At 41.4% G+C, this 18,627-nt stretch overlaps 2 non-coding genes across 2 annotated transcripts; both read left to right on the plus strand.

The window, feature by feature from the left end:
* The first annotated feature begins 3,612 nt into the window (after positions 1–3,612).
* Positions 3,613–3,719, plus strand: LOC118487925. The gene has a single exon (XR_004882858.1). It is a non-coding gene; the product is annotated as a small nucleolar RNA R71 (small nucleolar RNA).
* Positions 3,720–9,817: 6,098 nt separating this feature from the next.
* Positions 9,818–9,924, plus strand: LOC118487867. The gene has a single exon (XR_004882810.1). It is a non-coding gene; the product is annotated as a small nucleolar RNA R71 (small nucleolar RNA).
* The last annotated feature ends 8,703 nt before the right edge of the window (positions 9,925–18,627 follow it).

Below are 18,627 nucleotides of genomic sequence, written 5' to 3' on the forward strand. Positions count from 1 at the left end.
CTCAGGCGGCCCGCGTGAAGTTTTGGGTTAAGTTGAGGCGGGCCGCGAGCCTCCTCTTTTTCTCGCCTGATTTTTAAAACTCAGGCGGCCCGCGTACAAAAGCATGGATTCTCCATGCGGTCCGCGTCAGGCGCCCAGATGCAGAAACATGTTTAAATAACCTGTTCAGCCTTCTAAAAGACATTTAAAGCCTTTAAAGCCTTCCAAGAGGCCCCTAATTGACCCCTAAACACTAGGGACACATGTTGATGAGTTGTGGTGAGTGCTAGACCTTGTTGTCAAACAATTGTGGTGAGTGAATTCACTATAAAAGGCCACAAGTGTTCAAACAATCCCACACACCTTCATCTGCATTTGTGGAGCACTTCTGGAGCTCAAGCTTCCTCCCAAGTGATCTCTGGTCGTTCATAGGACCCTTGTAAGTATGCTCGACCTTTTCTTGTTGAGTTTTCGCTTAGTTATAGCCTAGAAGTCAAACCGTCGTAATTAACGGTTGACTTAAAGATTAATCACAATTGGTCCAGTGATTTGTTGAATCAATGATAGTTATAAGTTGGTAATCATGTGGGCTATAAACCCTTAAAAGGGCACCCTCTGATTCCCACTCTATCTAGGTCGAATGTCGGGTCAAAGTTGTTTATAAAAAGTCAACAGAAGCTAGATTTTCGATTTAACGCATAAGTAACAATGTAGAAGGCGTATAACCTATTTTGTCATTCATATAGCTTGATAATAACTTTAAGAACTGATCTAAGCTTGATGATCCGACAATTTATTGTTTTGACCCGGTTCGGAACCGAAAGTCGCAAAAGTTTGACTTTTGCATTGACTTCAGTTCTGACCCGTTAAAGATCGATTTAGACATGCCTTAGGACTCTCTTAGGACCAGGTTACATGATGGTATAAACCTCTGTGACCGGTTCGTGGTTTGTCCGAGTCTTTTACGCATTTCCGCTAATTACTTAAAAGTTGACCGTAACGCCCTTTATAAATTTAAACGAGATTTTCGGACATGTGAACGGATCATGACCTTGGTTACTGAATTCTAAACATGTCCCTAAAATTTCATGTCAATCCGAGGTCCAGAATAAGAGTTATGCCAATTTGCGCAAATTTCGAAACTTTAGTAATTAAATAGCGCAATTAGCATAACGCCTATCTAAACCCGGATTTCGACACCAAACCTTTTACTCACTGATGTAAAATAATATTTTGGGATTTTTAATGATTTTTAATTATTTTTACCTTGCTCATAACCTGCGGTTATGGCTACGGTTCGGTAAATACCGAATATGCCCTTTTCGGCCATAAATCGAGTTCTATAAGGTCTTTTGACCCGATTCCAGTTGCTACTGATTTTAAATAATAAATAAAGTATTTTACACTTTATAAACGGATCGGGAAACTCAGATTCCCTGTAGAACTCTAAAACCTCTTTTATAATCTTTAAAAAGACCGAAATACCCCTACGGGGCATATTATTGACTTAAACTCATTACGGGCATTATGGAAGGTATCCTACTGATACCACAACTTCTTTAAAGTATATTGGCTTAGGAAAACAGTGTAGGACTCTATCGGATACCCGTTGCGCCTTTTTGCGCACACGGTTCGGCCTATGTAACTAGTTTACATAATTTAGCCGAAACGGGTCAAACTATATTGTTTTGACCCCAAAATCCAGAGTATGATTATTACACCCATATGAAACAAGTATTCAAACTTGTTGGGTCAAAATCACACTCCATTCATGGTTTTCGCTTTTCACGCGATTAAACCGTAACAATTCTTTAAAGACTAACCGGTCTAAGCTTAGGCTTAATTAAAGACCCGTTAGCATCCTAATTGGTTATTTATACCATCGTTCCAGACTAGAGCCTTCCGGTAAATTGTACCTACGCTTACTTAAGTGAATACGGCTGAGTTATTATTCTTGCTATTTTAAGACAGGAGCTAGCTCAGGTAAATACTCTTAACTTATTTTCCCTATACGGGCTTGGGATACGGTATAATAATACCGCTTGGTCGGGTATTGAATATTTAATCGGATTGTGATTAAGTTATTGAGGTAACCCGGTTTGATCTGTATTGTTTGAAATAAAAGCCTTTAGGGGTTAATGACCATGTCCCGGATATCCTTGACATCATTGTATTATAAAATGGTCACGTCTTATGCACGGGGTGTAGGCATACACCTGACAGTTGCATAAGGGAAACGGTATCTCACGCTCAGTGGGCCTATACTTGTGATGTGTCTATTAATCATGACTCGGTTTCTACATCGGGCCCTGAACGTACAACGAACATGTAAATCTGTATACAAGATCATAATTATGATTGTCTCAAGTTATAAAAGATTAATTTTGCCTCTGTGCATTTTAATCAAAGTGTCAAAATAATTTGTGCCTGGTGCATCTAAATCAATTTTTCCTAAACTCTTTTCAAATGAGTCAGTTGAGTGTATTTACCAGTGAAAACTGACGTATTTTCAAAAGTCTAAGTGACAGGTACAAGTACGTAATAGGCTGGAAGCTGCTCAGGACATTAATAAGGAATCTTGCAAGTTCTAGGCGTCTAAAGTCTGTAGAACAATGTTTATAGATCTGCCTGTGGATCCCTTACTTTCCGTTGTAATACTTGGATATTACTTTTATTCGGAATATAATATATTTATCTTTTGCTTCCGTTGTGCATTCATATATTGTGTGGTTTGACTATATTGTTGCCAACTACGTCACGGTAATCCCCCACCGGGCCCACCGGTGAGACACGTGGAAATCGGGGTGTGACAGCGGTGGTGGAGCTTTTTCGGAACCCACGGTACGGTTTCTCAATGTTATGAGATGGACTTGTGCTTTTGGGTTGGTTTCGGTATTACTTGGTAACGCGCGTTGTGGTCTCTCGGAGAAATTTTGAGCTAACTGATTTATTTGTTTTTCAATGTTTTGTATACTAGCTTGTTGATTTCTAAAATTCGATTCCAATTGTTGAAATCGATCCGAGTTTTTCTTTTCGGTATCAGAGTTGAGGCGAGATACAATATCTTCAAGCCTTTCACTTCCACCTTGTTGTTGAGAGAAATTTTGTGACTCGTTCCTTGGTTGTTGAAAGTTTGTTCGTTGGTTTAAGTTTTGTTGGTTACTACTATTGCCGGGATCTCTCCAGCCAAGGTCAGGGTGATTGCGCCATCCTTGGTTGTAGGTACCCGTTGGAGGACCTGACGGCCTAGGTCTATTATCAATGTAGTTTACCGACTCTGTTTGATCATCTAACTCTTTCATACAACTCCAATTTTCGTGTGGTCCACCACACCCTTCACAAGCCATAACCGAGGCAGTTTTTGTCATTTCTAATTTTTTGATTTTTGAAGAAAGGGCCTCGATCTGGGCTTGTAAAGAGGTGCTTTCATCAACCTTATGGGCGCCCGGGGCAATAGATTTATTGCCTCGGGGGGTGTGCCACTGAAAATTGGTTTGATCAATTTCCTCAATTTGATTATATATTTCATTTGGGCGGCGATTACCTAAAAGTCCCCCGGAGCTAGAGTCAAGTGTATGTCTTGTGTGTGGTAACAACCCGTTGTAGAACGTGGATACTTGTTGCCATACCGCAAGACCGTGATGAGGACACTTTCTTAGTAGCTCCTTGAACCTTTCCCAAGTTTCATATAAGGATTCCCCATCCTCTTGTGAATATGTATTAATTTCAGTCATTAATTTAGCCGTTTTAGCAGGAGGGAAATACTTATATAGAAACTTTTGGGCCAGTTCATCCCAGGTGTTTACCGAGCCAACTGGGAGGGCATTGAGCCAAGCCTTAGCTCGGTCATTTAGTGAAAATGGAAACATTCGAAGGCGGATGGCGTCGTTAGATGCTCCATTGATCCGAAAGGTATCACATAACTTTAAGAAATTAGTAATATATAGATGGGGATCCTCGTCCGCAAGTCCATGGAAGATTGCGGAGTTTTGAAGCATTTGTATCAAATGTGGCCGAAGTTCGAAGTTGTTGGCTTCGACATTCTGCGCATTGATAGCGGCGCCTAGATTACCTACGGTGGGACGTAGGTAATCCATGAGAGTACGTTGGTCTGCCATTGGAAGTAGGTCCCCCGAAACTTTCTCTTGATTTTTAGCTTTGAGTCGTTTGCTTAGAAAGCGTTCGGGTTCGTCTAAGGGTTCTTTTATGTCTCTACTGGAACTGGAGCTCATACACTATGTGGAGAATGCGAATGTGGCGCCTGAGTTCCAAGTCCTGAAATAAAAACAGAAAAGAATGTCGGTCAGAAGATTCACCAAGGCCCCGTGCTCAGGTGAACACGGCTCGTGATCGGAGGTACAGTGATTGTTTCCCGGACCCCTGTTACTGGGGAGTTGGACATGGCCCCTTGTTGCACCGACACGGCCTCGTGCTCAGCTCTCTGTAACTCGGAAAATAAAATCTGCCAATGACAATGCTGAACACGGCTCGTGTCCGACCAGGCACGGCCCGTGCTGAGCTCTGCAGAAGCTAAAAAATGACGAAAATCCTAAAAATAAAAGAAAAATTTAGAAAAAACGATTTGGCCGTTGATTCCTAACTTTCTTAATATCCCTGTGTCCCCGGCAACGGCGCCAAAAACTTGATGTGCGTTAGGTGTGATATATATTAGGTGTATATTTTAAGCCCGTTTTACACTTTTTAGCCAAGTTTTAAATTTATAAAACACGATATTTACTAACACTAAACACACATATGGGCAAGTGCACCCATCGTGGACGTAGTATAGTGTTGGTAAGATACTGAGGTCGTCCAAGGACACAAGAGCTTTTAGTACCGGTTTATCCTCAACGTCTAATCAAATCAAAAGTTAGAAAAAAGGTTTTAAACTAGAAAAATAAAACTAACTAAAATGCTGAAAATAAAAGTAAAAACAGATAGACAAGATGAATCACTTGGATCCGACTCGTGTGTAGTGTAACCTTTGATTATTTCCGCACTTTTGCACATTTTAAGAGACTATCTTAGTTATTGTAGTAGGCCCCTCTTTTGAAGGCGACGTTACCCTCAACACAGTAGTTTGAGTGAGCAAGGATACAATCCTAAAGGGTCGGATTATTGAAAGATAATTAATTAAGTTATTAATGCATAATGTGGTAGGCCCCTCTTTTGAAGGTGACGTTACCCTCGGCTAAGTAGTATGAGTCAGCAGGGATACAGTCCTAAGTAGCCGGGTTAAAGTTTTAGTAGTAGTTTAACTTATGAGGGGATCAAAGAGTTTGGACCCCCGCCATCCAATACCGGTGGGTATTGAAGGAGGTCCTACTAAATTTGACCCAGGTCCTTTGCAGGATCTATACACTGAACAATGGCAAGACTCTTACCATACCGTTCCCTTAACCCCCGACCAGGTAGCCAACATATCTCCATATAGACCGTTGAGATATGAATGGTGAAAATCTTTTATTTTATATAGACAGTAAAATAATGCCAAGACACCACGGACAAACGATAAGGAAGAATCACCTTCAACATAAGAAACTAGTTATTAAAGTCATTAATACATAACCAAATAAAAAGTGCGAAAAGATTAAAAATAAAAAGTATTACACTAAACACTTGTCTTCACCAAGTGATGTAAGAGACTTAGGCAAACATGGCCTTTGATTGTCAAGAACTCTTACGATCAATCTTGGATCCCGAGACGACTCACACACTCTATGATGGACAATGGATGATGGTGGTGGATGAGGGTGTTGTGATGGTGGTGGGTGGTGGGTGAAGTGTGAGAGAGGTGGTGTGCCAAGGGATGAGTTGCAAGTGAACCAAGCACTCCTATTTATAGGCTGAACAGAAGCTCGGGCACGGCCCCGTGTCCGTTGGGCACGGCCCCGTGTCCATCCTCCTCTCTTTTTTCATTAATTGCAGTTTGTCTGCATTCGTTGACCACACCCCCGTGTCCGCTGAGCACGACCCCGTGTGCAGAAGCATATTTGTACTATCAAGATTTGCCTGGATTTCGCGAATCTTATAGTTGACCACGGCCCCGTGTCCGCTGAGCACGGCCTCGTGGTGGGCGATGGAAACTTCTACAACTTTGTCTTTTCTGCTGACACTTGGGCACGCCCCCGTGCTCTGTGAGCAAGGGGCGTGCTCAGCATTCTGTTCTTTTGTTTTGCTTGGGAAGATGCTATCGGGGGTTCGGGCATGCTACGTTTGTTCCGTTTCTTGTATTTTTGTTACATTTAGCTGCCTTTTTGCTTCTTTTGTTTATTTGAGCTCATTTAATCCTGAAAATACAAAAGGAAGACAAAAACACACTTTTTCCAATATTAGTACTAAAAAAAGGGTTAGTTTTATGCCACAATTGATGTAATTTATATGTTGCATTTTGTTTACATCAAATACCCCACACTTGAATCTTTGTTTGTCCTCAAGCAAAACTCTTTATAATGTGGCTTTACACTCCCAAATGGAATGGGTAGAAGAGAAGGTTTTTGGGCTTGTCATAGAGTGTCGGGATTTCCAAGATTCATTATTGAGTTTTATTTTTATTTATTTACAATCCTATTCGTCATGATTTATTAAAAATGTTTCATAAGATAAATTACTTATTAGGGCATAACATGCCTTTTTAAAATTCTATTTATATACGAGTTCACATACCTCATGGGGGATCACTCAACACTCGGCCGAAGGTGTATTTTTAGTAAATCACTCGAGAGCGGCATGGAACTTACTCCTACCATATGCTTGCCAAGTAATCAATCATCCTCCTTTTTAACTATAGTCCTTTGTAGATATCAAGACGACTTTTTGGGTGAAGGGTTAGGCTTGGGCTAAAGGTGGGTGGTTGGGTTAGTGGTTAGTAAAGGGGCGAAAAGCGTAAAAAGCGTCGGTTTTCGTAAGACTTGATATTTTTCAAAACTTTTTTTTTGATGAAGCATTTCAAACAAAGTTATTTTTGATAAACTTGTTTGTTTATTTCTTTGGCTTCATTCTCATCATTTTTTTTTTCAAAGTCATAAGAGAAACCGAGCTTTGTTACTAAAATAAAGGGTTTAAAAGGAAAAGGGTTTAGGTGGGTAAAAAGGGTGTTTGAAGTGGGTTAAGAAATGAAAAGGTTTAGGCTCAAAGGGGTTAACTAGGGGGATTTGGGTAGGTGGTAAAAAAAAAGGAAAATAATGGTGTAGAAATAAAAAGGGTTAGTCCTAATGCCTCCATCATTTACTTACTCGGGTTTAAGTTGGTAAGGACCGGGAATGTATTGTCGTGGCAAGTTCTAGAGTTGTAAGAACCAAGCGGCTATTCACACAAGAAACGAAAAATGAGCATTTAGTTTAAAGATATGTATTTGTATGCTCAATAAAGGCTCAAAACTCACTTTTGTGGGAATGGGTTTTTATGTGATCAAGTATATATAATCAAATTTTAACTAAGTTTGTCATGCCGTTTCATAATTTTCTTATGTTGGTTCTTTTTATCACGACGCTATCGGTTGTAGATTTGTAAAAATATAACCTTTTTAGAATTTTGAAACTCCCAACTTAAACTTAGACAAGTAAAAAAAATGAAAAAAATTTTTGAAAAAAATTTGGGGTGATTGGCGGTTCCAATAGAGTTTTGTGTAAGGCTTGTTAATTAGGACTTGCAAGATTCAAAGTTTTAGCATCCCCCCCACACTTAAATTACACATTGTCCTCAATGTGTCCCAAAAATAAGTTTTTAGGTTGATTAAATGTGTAAAAAGGTGTGAAGAAGCAAAATTTCATGTTACTGGTACTCTGGACACGGCCCCGTGGTGTCCGGGCACGACCCCGTGTTTAAGTGCCAGTAACAAAAGTTTGTAAAAAGAAACAGAAGCCTGGACACAGGGGCGTGTTCAATGAACACGGCCCGTGTCCAGTTACCTGAACTGGGCATTTTCTGCAGATTGTGTAGCACGGGGCCGTGTCGGGTGGACACGGCCCGTGCTAAACTTGCTGTAACGAAGAAAATTTGTCGGATGGTTCTGTTTTCGTGCATGGGCGCTGGTGCAAGTTTCCCTTATTATCCTTCACCATCCCGAGTGTGTTTTATTCCTGAAAATTAAAATTAAACTAGAAAACATAAAACTTAATCTAAACTAAGGATAGTTCCGCGGAATGCCTCCGTGGTGCGCCACGTTTATAAGGGTCCTTGGCTAGACCCAAAACCTGGTCATATGTTACCCAGGCGGGATGTTTTGCATCCCATGCACCGTTGGAGAGCATCATCCAAGCTTGAGTCGATGACCTTCATGTAGTGGACCGGATCTTCGTCTTCTACTCTTTTCCCAACCCCAAACTTTACTTCCTCTTCCCCAAACTTCAATGTTAGTGTTCCGTCATTCATGTCTACCACTGCTTGTGCTGTGGCTAGAAATGGCCTCCCTAGGATGAGAGGGACTTCAGCATCTTCTTCCATGTCTGGTATGACAAAGTCGGCCGGGAATACGAAATTTTCGACTTTGACCAATAGATTTTCAGCGACACCTTGTGGATATTTGATGGATCGATCAGCAAGTTGTATGCTCATCTTTGCAGGGCTCGTTTTTCCTAGGCCGAGTCGTTTGAGCATTGAAGCTGGCATGAGGTTTATGCTAGCCCCAAGATCGGCTAGTGCATTGCGAATGGGGGATTCCCCAATTGAGCAAGGAACTGTGAAGCTTCCAGGATCAATCTTCTTTTGCGGGAGTTTGTTGAGTAGTAAGGCGGAGCATTCTTCGCCTAAGTTAACTAATTGCAATGATTCAGTTTTCCTTTTATGAGTGAGGAAGTCCCTCATAAATTTTGAGTATTTAGGCATTTGAGTTAGGACTTCGATAAATGGAACATTAACATGCAATTGTTTTAATAGATCTTTGAACTTTGCGAACTGCTCATCGGTCTTTTGACGAATTAACCGCCCGGGGTATGGAACCGGAGGAGCCTTAGTAGGCTCTTGAATTGGTGGAGAAGCCTTCACTTGTTGGGGCGGGGTTGTGCTTCTCTCAGTTGGCGGTGGTGGAGCTTCTTCGGAACCCACGGTACGGTTTCTCAATGTTATGAGATGGACTTGTGCTTTTGGGTTGGTTTCGGTATTACTTGGTAACGCGCGTTGTGGTCTCTCGGAGAAATTTTGAGCTAACTGATTTATTTGTTTTTCAATGTTTTGTATACTAGCTTGATGATTTCTAAAATTCCATTCCAATTGTTGAAATCGATCCGAGTTTTTCTTTTCAGTATCGGAGATGAGGCGAGATACAGTATCTTCAAGCCTTTCACTTCCACCTTATTGTTGAGAGAAATTTTGTGACTCGTTTCTTGGTTGTTGAAAGTTTGTTCGTTGGTTTAAGTTTTGTTGGTTAGTACTATTGCCGGGATCTCTCCAGCCAAGGTTAGGGTGATTGCGCCATCCTTGGTTGTAGGTACCCGTTGGAGGACCTGACGGCCTAGGTCTATTATCAATGTAGTTTACTGACTCTGTTTGATCATCTAACTCTTTCATACAACTCCAATTTTCGTGTGGTCCACCACACCCTTCACAAGCCATAACCGAGGCGGTTTTTGTCATTTCTAATTTTTTGATTTTTGAAGAAAGGGCCTCGATCTGGGCTTGTAAAGAGGTGCTTTCATCAACCTTATGGGCGCCCGGGGCAATAGATTTATTGCCTCGGGGGGTGTGCCACTGAAAATTGGTTTGAGCAATTTCCTCAATTTGATTATATATTTCATTTGGGCGGCGATTACCTAAAAGTCCCCCGGAGCTAGAGTCAAGTGTCTGTCTTGTGTGTGGTAACAACCCGTTGTAGAACGTGGATACTTGTTGCCATACCGCAAGACCGTGATGAGGACACTTTCTTAGTAGCTCCTTGAACCTTTCCCAAGTTTCATATAAGGATTCCCCATCCTTTTGTGAATATGTATTAATTTCAGTTATTAATTTAGCCGTTTTAGCAGGAAGGAAATAGTTATATAGAAACTTTTGGGCCAGTTCATCCCAGGTGTTTACCGAGCCAACTGGGAGGGCGTTGAGCCAAGCCTTAGCTCGCTCTTTTAGTGAAAATGGAAACATTCGAAGGCGGATGGCGTCGTTGGATGCTCCATTGATCTGAATGGTATCACATATTTCTAAGAAATTAGTAATATGTAGATGGGGATCCTCGTCCGCAAGCCCATGGAAGGTTGCGGAGTTTTGAAGCATTTGTATCAAATGTGGCCGAAGTTCGAAGTTGTTGGCTTCGACATTCGGCGCATTGATAGCAGCGCCTAGATTACCTACGATGGGACGTAGGTAATCCATGAGAGTACGTTGGTCCTCCATTGGAAGTAGGTCCCCCGAAACTTTCTCTTGATTTTTAGCTTTGAGTCGTTTGCGTAGAAAGCGTTCGGGTTCGTTTAGGGGTTCTTTTATGTCTCTACTGGAACTGGAGCTCATACACTATGTGGAGAATGCGAATGTGGCGCCTGAGTTCCAAGTCCTGAAATAAAAACAGAAAATAATGTCGGTCAGAAGATTCACCAAGGCCCCGTGCTCAGGTGAACACGGCTCGTGGTCGGAGGTACAATGATTGTTTCCCGGACCCCTGTTACTGGGGAGTTGGACATGGCCCCTTGTTGCACCGACACGGCCTCGTGCTCAGCTCTCTGTAACTCGGAAAATAAAATCTGCCAATGACAATGCTGAACACGGCTCGTATCCGACCAGGCACGGCCCGTGCTGAGCTCTGCAGAAGCTAAAAAATTACGAAAATCCTAAAAATGAAAGAAAAATTTAGAAAAAACGATTAGGCCGTTGATTCCTAACTTTCTTAATATCCTTGTGTCCCCGGCAACGGCGCCAAAAACTTGATGTGCGTTAGGTGTGATATATATTAGGTGTATATTTTAAGCCTGTTTTACACTTTTTAGCCAAGTTTTAAATTTATAAAACACGATATTTACTAACACTAAACACACATATGGGCAAGTGCACCCATCGTGGACGTAGTATAGTGTTGTTAAGATACCGAGGTCGTCCAAGGACACAAGAGCTATTAGTACCGGTTTATCCTCAACATCTAATCAAATCAAAAGTTAGAAAAAAGGTTTTAAACTAGAAAAATAAAACTAACTAAAATGCTGAAAATAAAATAAAAGTAAAAACAGATAGACAAGATGAATCACTTGGATCCGATTCGTGTGTAGTGTAACCTTTGATTATTTCCGCACTTTTGCACATTTTAAGAGACTATCTTAGTTATTGTAGTAGGCCCTTCTTTTGAAGGCGACGTTACCCTCAACACAGTAGTTTGAGTGAGCTAGGATACAATCCTAAAGGGTCGGATTATTGAAAGATAATTAATTAAGTTATTAATGCATAATGTGGTAGGCCCCTCTTTTGAAGGTGACGTTACCCTCGGCTAAGTAGTCTGAGTCAGCAGGGATACAGTCCTAAGTAGCCGGGTTAAAGTTTTAATAGTAGTTTAACTTATGAGGGGATCAAAGAGTTTGGACCCCCGCCATCCAATACCGGTGGGTATTGAAGGAGGTCCTACTAAATTTGACCCAGGTCCTTTGCAGGATCTATACACTGAACAATGGCAAGACTCTTACCATACCGTTCCCTTAACCCCCGACCAGGTAGCCAACATATCTCCAAATAGACCGTGAAGATATGAATGGTGAAAATCTTTTATTTTATATAGACAGTAAAATAATGCCAAGACACCACGGACAAACGATAAGGAAGAATCACCTTCAACATAAGAAACTAGTTATTAAAGTCATTAATACATAACCAAATAAAAAGTGCGAAAAGATTAAAAATAAAAAGTATTACACTATACACTTGTCTTCACCAAGTGATGTAAGAGACTTAGGCAAACATGGCCTTTGATTGTCAAGAACTCTTACGATTAATCTTGGATCCCGAGACGACTCACACACTCTATGATGGACAATGGATGATGGTGGTGGATGAGGGTGTTGTGATGGTGGTGGGTGGTGGGTGAAGTGTGAGAGAGGTGGTGTGCCAAGGGATGAGTTGCAAGTGAACCAAGCTGTCACACCCCGATTTCCACGTGTCTCACCGGTGGGCCCGGTGGGGGATTACCGTGACGTAGTTGGCAACAATATAGTCAAACCACACAATTATATGAATGCACAGCGGAAGCATAAAGATAAATATAATTCAACCTTTTGAATGTAATATCAAGTGTATTACAGAAGTCGAATTGTATCCACAGGGGATCATAAATAAAGTAAAGTATTGTTCAGTCAGATACAGCATCAAGTTTGCGAGACTATTCGTGATGCTAGGAAGCTATTACCAGCCAAATTTCGTGTAGTACCTGCACTTAATCTTTTGGGGAAAATACGTCAGTTTACACTGGTAAATACGTTCAACTGACACATTTTAAAATGTTTATTAAAATTGATTTGAATGCACGAGGCACAAACTCTTTTATAACTTGGGAAAATTGTTAAAATCTTGTGAACGAATTACATGTCCTTTTATGCGTTCAGTAGCCCGGATCCTGTCCGGGTTAAAGATTAATAGACACACCACATTGCATAAAACCGTAGTGTAAAAACCAACGGCTACGTCTTTTAATAATAATAATGTCGACATAATATACCGGGTGTACGCCTACACCGGGATGTCGAGGTCGTGGCCATTTCGTAAAATGATGCCAAGGATATCCGGGACAACGGTCATTAACCCCCCAAAGGCTTTTAAGTAACAAGACTGTTTAAATGAGCCGATCACATTATTCAATTAACCACCTAAGCGATGGAAGATATGATGCTCAATCAAGCGGTATTAATATACCGTATCCCATGCCCGTATAAGGGAAAATAAGTTAAAGTATTTACCTTTGCAAGTATATTCCTTAATGGATTACGTCACAGATAGCTTTTACTGGGGCTCCTATTCTGGAACGAAGGTTTTAATTAACCTATTAGAATCCTAACGGGTCTTTATATTAGCCGTAGCCTAGACCGGTCGGTTTCAAAAGATAGATATGGTTTAACCGCGCGAGAAGGCGGAAACCGAGAATGGAGTGTGATTCTGACCCAACAAGTTCAGAGACTTGTTTTATATGGGTTTAAGGTTCACACTCTGGATTTTGGGGTCACAATGATATAATTTGACCCATATCGGCTAATTTACGAAAACTAGTTTCATAAGCCGAACCGTGCGCGCATTAGGCGAAACGGTTAACCATGAGAGTCCTACGTTTATTTCCTAAGTCAATATGCCTTTGTGGTATCAGTAGGATACCTTCCGTGATGCCCGTAACGAGTTTAAGTTAATATTACGCCCCGTAGGGGTTTTTCGGTCATTTTAAAGACTTTTAAAGAGCTTTTCGAGTTCTACAGGAAATCTGAGTTTCCCGAACAGTTTATAAAGTTTAAAATACTTTATTTATTATTTAAAATCAGTAGCAACTGGAATCGGGTCAAAAGACCTTGTAGAACTCAAGTTTTGGCCGAAAAGGGCATATTCGGTATTTACCGAACCGTAGCCATAACCGCAGGTTATGAGCGAGGTAAAAAATATTAAAAATCTTTAAAATTCCAAAAATTTTATTTTATAACAGTGGGTAAAAGTTTTGGTGATGAAATCTTGGTTTAGATGGGCGTTATGCTAATTGCGCCGTTTATTACAAAAGTTTACGTTAATTGCGCTTTTTAGCATAACTCTCATTCTAACCCTCGGATTGACGTGAGACTTTAAGGAGATGCTTATAATTTAGTAAGCAAGGTTATGGTCCGTTCACGTGTCCGAAATACTCGTTTTATTTTAAAAAGGGCGTTACGGTCAACTTTTAGGCGATTAACGGAAACGCGTAAAAGACTCGGACAAATCATGAACCGGTCACAGAGGGTTATACCATCATGTAACCTGGTCCTAAGAGAGTCCTAAGGCATATCTATACCTCACTTAAACGGGTCAGAACTGAAGTCAAAGCAAAAGTCAAACTTTTGCGACATTCGGCTCCGAACCGGGTCAATATAGCAAATGGTCGATTCAAACGAGTTTAGACAAGTTTATATATTTAATATCATGTTTTATGATCATCAAAACAGGTTTCATAGCATATACATTACAGATTATGCAAGATTCGCAAAAACGGCTTTCTGTTGACTTTTTAAACGTTCGTTTGACTCGACATTTGAACTAGTTAGAGTGGCGATCAGAGGGAACCCTTTTAGGGGTTTATTACCCACATAATTACCAACTCATAAATACTTTTGATCCGTCATAAGACTGAGCCATTACGGATTTATTTTGAAGTCAAATCGTATTTACGACGGTTTGGTTTTTAGCTATCTTACTAAGTAAAATCAAACTACAAAGGATATAAATGACTTACAGAAGCTTAGGCTTGCTTAGAGAACAAAGAAGAAGGTTTGAAAGCTCCAAGAAAGATCAGAGAATGTGTTTTGAGTTGTGATGAAACTTATGCACACAATGGTTCTATTTATAGTGTAAGAATGGCATTAAGATCATCACAACACACTCTACAAGTGACCATGGATGAATGGCAGGTGTCCTAGAGAGTTATGGGTCGAGTAGGGGGCACCCATGACCCTGAGAAACCCATTACTTCGTGTTTTACCGCTTTGGACAGCCAACAGTCAACTTTCAATCGCTGGGCATCGCTTACGGACCGTATGGCTTAGGCCTTGCGGTCCGTAAGCCATAGGCGGATCACCAGCAATCATTCCCCCCCTTACGGTCCGTAAGGCATACCCTTTACGGTCCCTAAGGGGTTAAAATTGTATCTTTTTGAAATGATTACTAAATCTTAGTAATTAATATCGAATCTTTGGTAATTAATAACCTGACCCTTCGGGTTTGAAGGGGTAACTTCGCGATATGGCCCTTGATTAATTACAGTTAAGGACCTCGCGTTATTTACCCGTATCGTTAAGCCCCCGGTTAATTTATTTATTATCCGGAAAGTCTTATATTATATTATTGACGCTTTTAACCCTTCTCATACGAATTTGATCATAACTTTCTCGTTTTATAACGGAACTTCGCGGAATTTATACAGTATATTCTTGTGAGCGTATAATACTGTTACAAAGCCTCGGGAACGTTAAAGGGTCACTCAGAGGTATAATTTAAACATGTTGACACGGTTAACCCCTGTAGCTCGTAATTTCTCACTTTCTTCCGCGTTTCGCTTCCGTACGATCCATGATTTATTCGTTTGAAGGTACGAGCATCATTTAGGGTTACTATACAGTATATTTACCCTTTGTTGACATTTATAACCCTCGAATTTACATACTTTCAAGGCTTGTCAAAATTAGTCCTTTATTTAATATCAATGCCACGTGTAATCAAATGACACGTGTTAACACATCATTGGACACAAAAATTCGAGGTGTTACATCCTCACCCCCTTAAAATAAATCTCGACCCGAGATTTACTCAAATAAATAGGGGTACTTTTCTTTCATCGTGGCTTCGACTTCCCACGTGTATTCGGGACCTCTACGAGCATCCCATTTGACCTTTACAATTGGTACGTGCTTTCTTCGAAGCTTTTTCACCTGTCGATCTTCAATCGACAAAGGCTTCTCTACAAACTTTAAGCTCTCATCTATATGCACATCTGTGTGTGGGATCACCAATGATTCATCGGCGAAGCACTTCTTGAGATTGCAGATGTGGAACACATTGTGAATTCCATTGAGCTCTTCTGGCAAGTTCAACTTATAGGCAACCGATCCGACACGTTCAATGACCTCAAAAGGTCCTATGTATCTCGGACTCAGCTTACCTTTCTTGCCGAAACGCGTCACCCCCTTCCAGGGTAATACTTTAAGCAACACCTTTTCACCTACTTCGAAGTGAAAATCCTTACGCTTCGGATCAGCGTAGCTTTTCTGCCTATCTCGGGCAGCTTTGAGACGTTCCCAAATCTGGACAATCTTGTCCGTCGTCTGGAAAACTATCTCCGATCCTGATAATTGGACCTCTCCCACTTCCGCCCAACAAACAGGCGATCTACATTTCCTACCGTATAATGCCTCGAAAGGCGCAGCCTTTATGCTGGTATGGTAGCTATTATTGTAGGAGAATTCGATTAGGGGTAGGTTCTTATCCCAGTTACCACCTAAATCGATAGCACACGCGCGTAGCATGTCCTCTAGCGTTTGAATGGTACGCTCACTCTGACCGTCCGTCTGTGGATGGTAAGCCGTACTGAAGTTCAAACGCATGCCCAAAGATTGCTGGAAGCTCTTCCAGAAATGAGAAGTGTACCTGGTATCTCTGTCGGAGATAATAGACACAGGTATGCCGTGTAAGGCTACAATCTTATCAACATAGAGTTGGGCTAACATATCGGAGCTATACGTCTCCTTGATGGGTAGAAAATGAGCTGATTTAGTCAGCCTATCGACTATGACCCATATCGTGTCGTTTCCTTTCCTTGTTTTTGGTAACTTGGTAATAAAATCCATCGTTACGCATTCCCACTCCCACCCGGGAAGCTCAGGCTGTTGTAGCAAGCCAGACGGCTTTTGGTGCTCGGCTTTGACTTGAGCACAAGTTAAGCACTTTGCTACATGGGCGGCTACAGACTTTTTCAAGCCTATCCACCAATAATTTGCCTTTAAGTCTTGATACATTTTGTCTGCTCTAGGATGGACAGAATATTTGGAACTATGGGCCTCCTGGAGGATAACATCTCGTAGTCTTCCATGAATCGGAACCCATATTCGTCCGTTTAGTCTAAGGATTCCATCCTTGCTAAGAGTTAACTACTCTTCAGTTACTCCTAACTTTTCCTTAGGATAATTAGCTTCCAACACAGCCTCTCGCTGTGCAGCTAATATCCTTTCAATCAGATTATTCCTGACTTCAATGCTCTTGGCATTGATTCGAATAGGTTTCACCCTTTCTTTTCTGCTTAGGGCATCAGCGACCACATTCGCTTTGCCAGGATGGTACCTGATCTCACAATCATAATCATTTAAGGTTTCCATCCAACGGCGTTGCCTCATGTTCAATTCCTTTTGGTTGAACAGATGCTGAAAGCTTTTGTGATCAGAATAAATCACGAACTTGATACCATATAGGTAATGCCTCCACAATTTCAGTGCAAATACAACGGCACCCAACTCCAAATCATGGGTGGTGTAATTCTTTTCGTGCACCTTTAATTGTCTTGAAGCATAGGCAATCACCTTGCCCTTCTGCATAAGTACACACCCCATGCCAGTGTGCGATGCATCGCAGTAAACTACGAATTCATCTGTACCTTCCGGTAGTGTCAACACAGGTGCGTTGCTTAGCTTCTGCTTCAGAATTTCGAAAGATTCTTGCTGCTTTGGGCCCCAAATGAACTTTTCTTTCTTCTTGGTTAGGGAAGTCAAGGGCGCAACAATCCTCGAAAAATTCTCAATAAATCTCCTGTAGTATCCTGCTAACCCCAGGAAACTACGAATTTCGGTAGGCGTCTTTGGCTCTTGCCAGTTCATGACTGCCTCCACCTTAGCGGGATCCACCTGGATACCACGCTCACTTACAACGTGACCCAAAAATTGAACCTCTCGTAGCCAAAATTCGCATTTAGAGAATTTGGCGTAGAGTTTCTCACGCTGTAGCAATTCGAGAATACAACGGAGGTGTTTCTCGTGGTCAGCTTGGTTCTTTGAATATATAAGGATATCGTCGATGAAGACTATGACAAATTTGTCCAAGTACGGCTTGCAGACGCGATTCATGAGATCCATGAACGCAGCCGGTGTATTTGTGAGCCCAAAAGGCATCACTAGAAACTCGTAATGACCGTAGCGAGTCCTAAATGCTGTCTAATGCACGTCTTCATCTCTGACCTTTAGCTGATGATAGCCCGACCTTAAGTCGATCTTCGAGAAGTAGCTCGCTCCTTGCAGCTGATCGAACAGATCGTCGATCCTTGGTAAAGGATATCTATTCTTTATGGTAACTTTATTTAGCTCACGATAATCAATGCACAAACGCATCGATCCGTCCTTCTTCTTCACAAATAGGACAGGTGCTCCCCAGGGAGACAAACTAGGTCTGATAAAACCTTTTGCCAACAGTTCATCCAACTGGGTCCTTAGTTCCTTCATTTCTGTTGGAGCAAGCCTGTAGGGTGCTCTAGCAATGGGAGCTGCTCCAGGAATGATATCTATTCTGAATTCCACTTGTCTATCTAGGGGTAACCCAGGTAGTTCTTCGGGGAAAACCTCGGGATATTCAGAAATAACAGGAAGTTCCTCTATCTTTGGCTTGGGCTCTTCAATTATCACCTGAGCCATGTAAATGGCACAGCCTCTTTTTAAACATCTAGAAGCCTTGAGCATAGATACGTCCTCGAGTAATCCATACTGTGTATCTCCTCGAATGGTAAGCAATTCACCACTCGGAGTCTTTAGCACTATATGCCTTTTGTTGCAAATGATTTGGGCCTGATTACGGGATAACCAGTCCATGCCTAGAACTATGTCGAAACCTGCTAATTTGAAGGGAAGTAGAGATAGAGGAAAAGAGTGGTTCTTAATGGACATTTCACATCCCTCTAGAACAGTGGAGACGGTTTCTATCGTGCCGTCTGCTAACTCTACCTCGTATTTTACGTCTAGGGTTTTGATAGGCATATTCAATAGTTCG

The sequence above is a fragment of the Helianthus annuus genome, chromosome 15, assembly GCF_002127325.2.
Source record: "Helianthus annuus cultivar XRQ/B chromosome 15, HanXRQr2.0-SUNRISE, whole genome shotgun sequence".
Taxonomy (NCBI): Eukaryota; Viridiplantae; Streptophyta; class Magnoliopsida; order Asterales; family Asteraceae; genus Helianthus; species Helianthus annuus.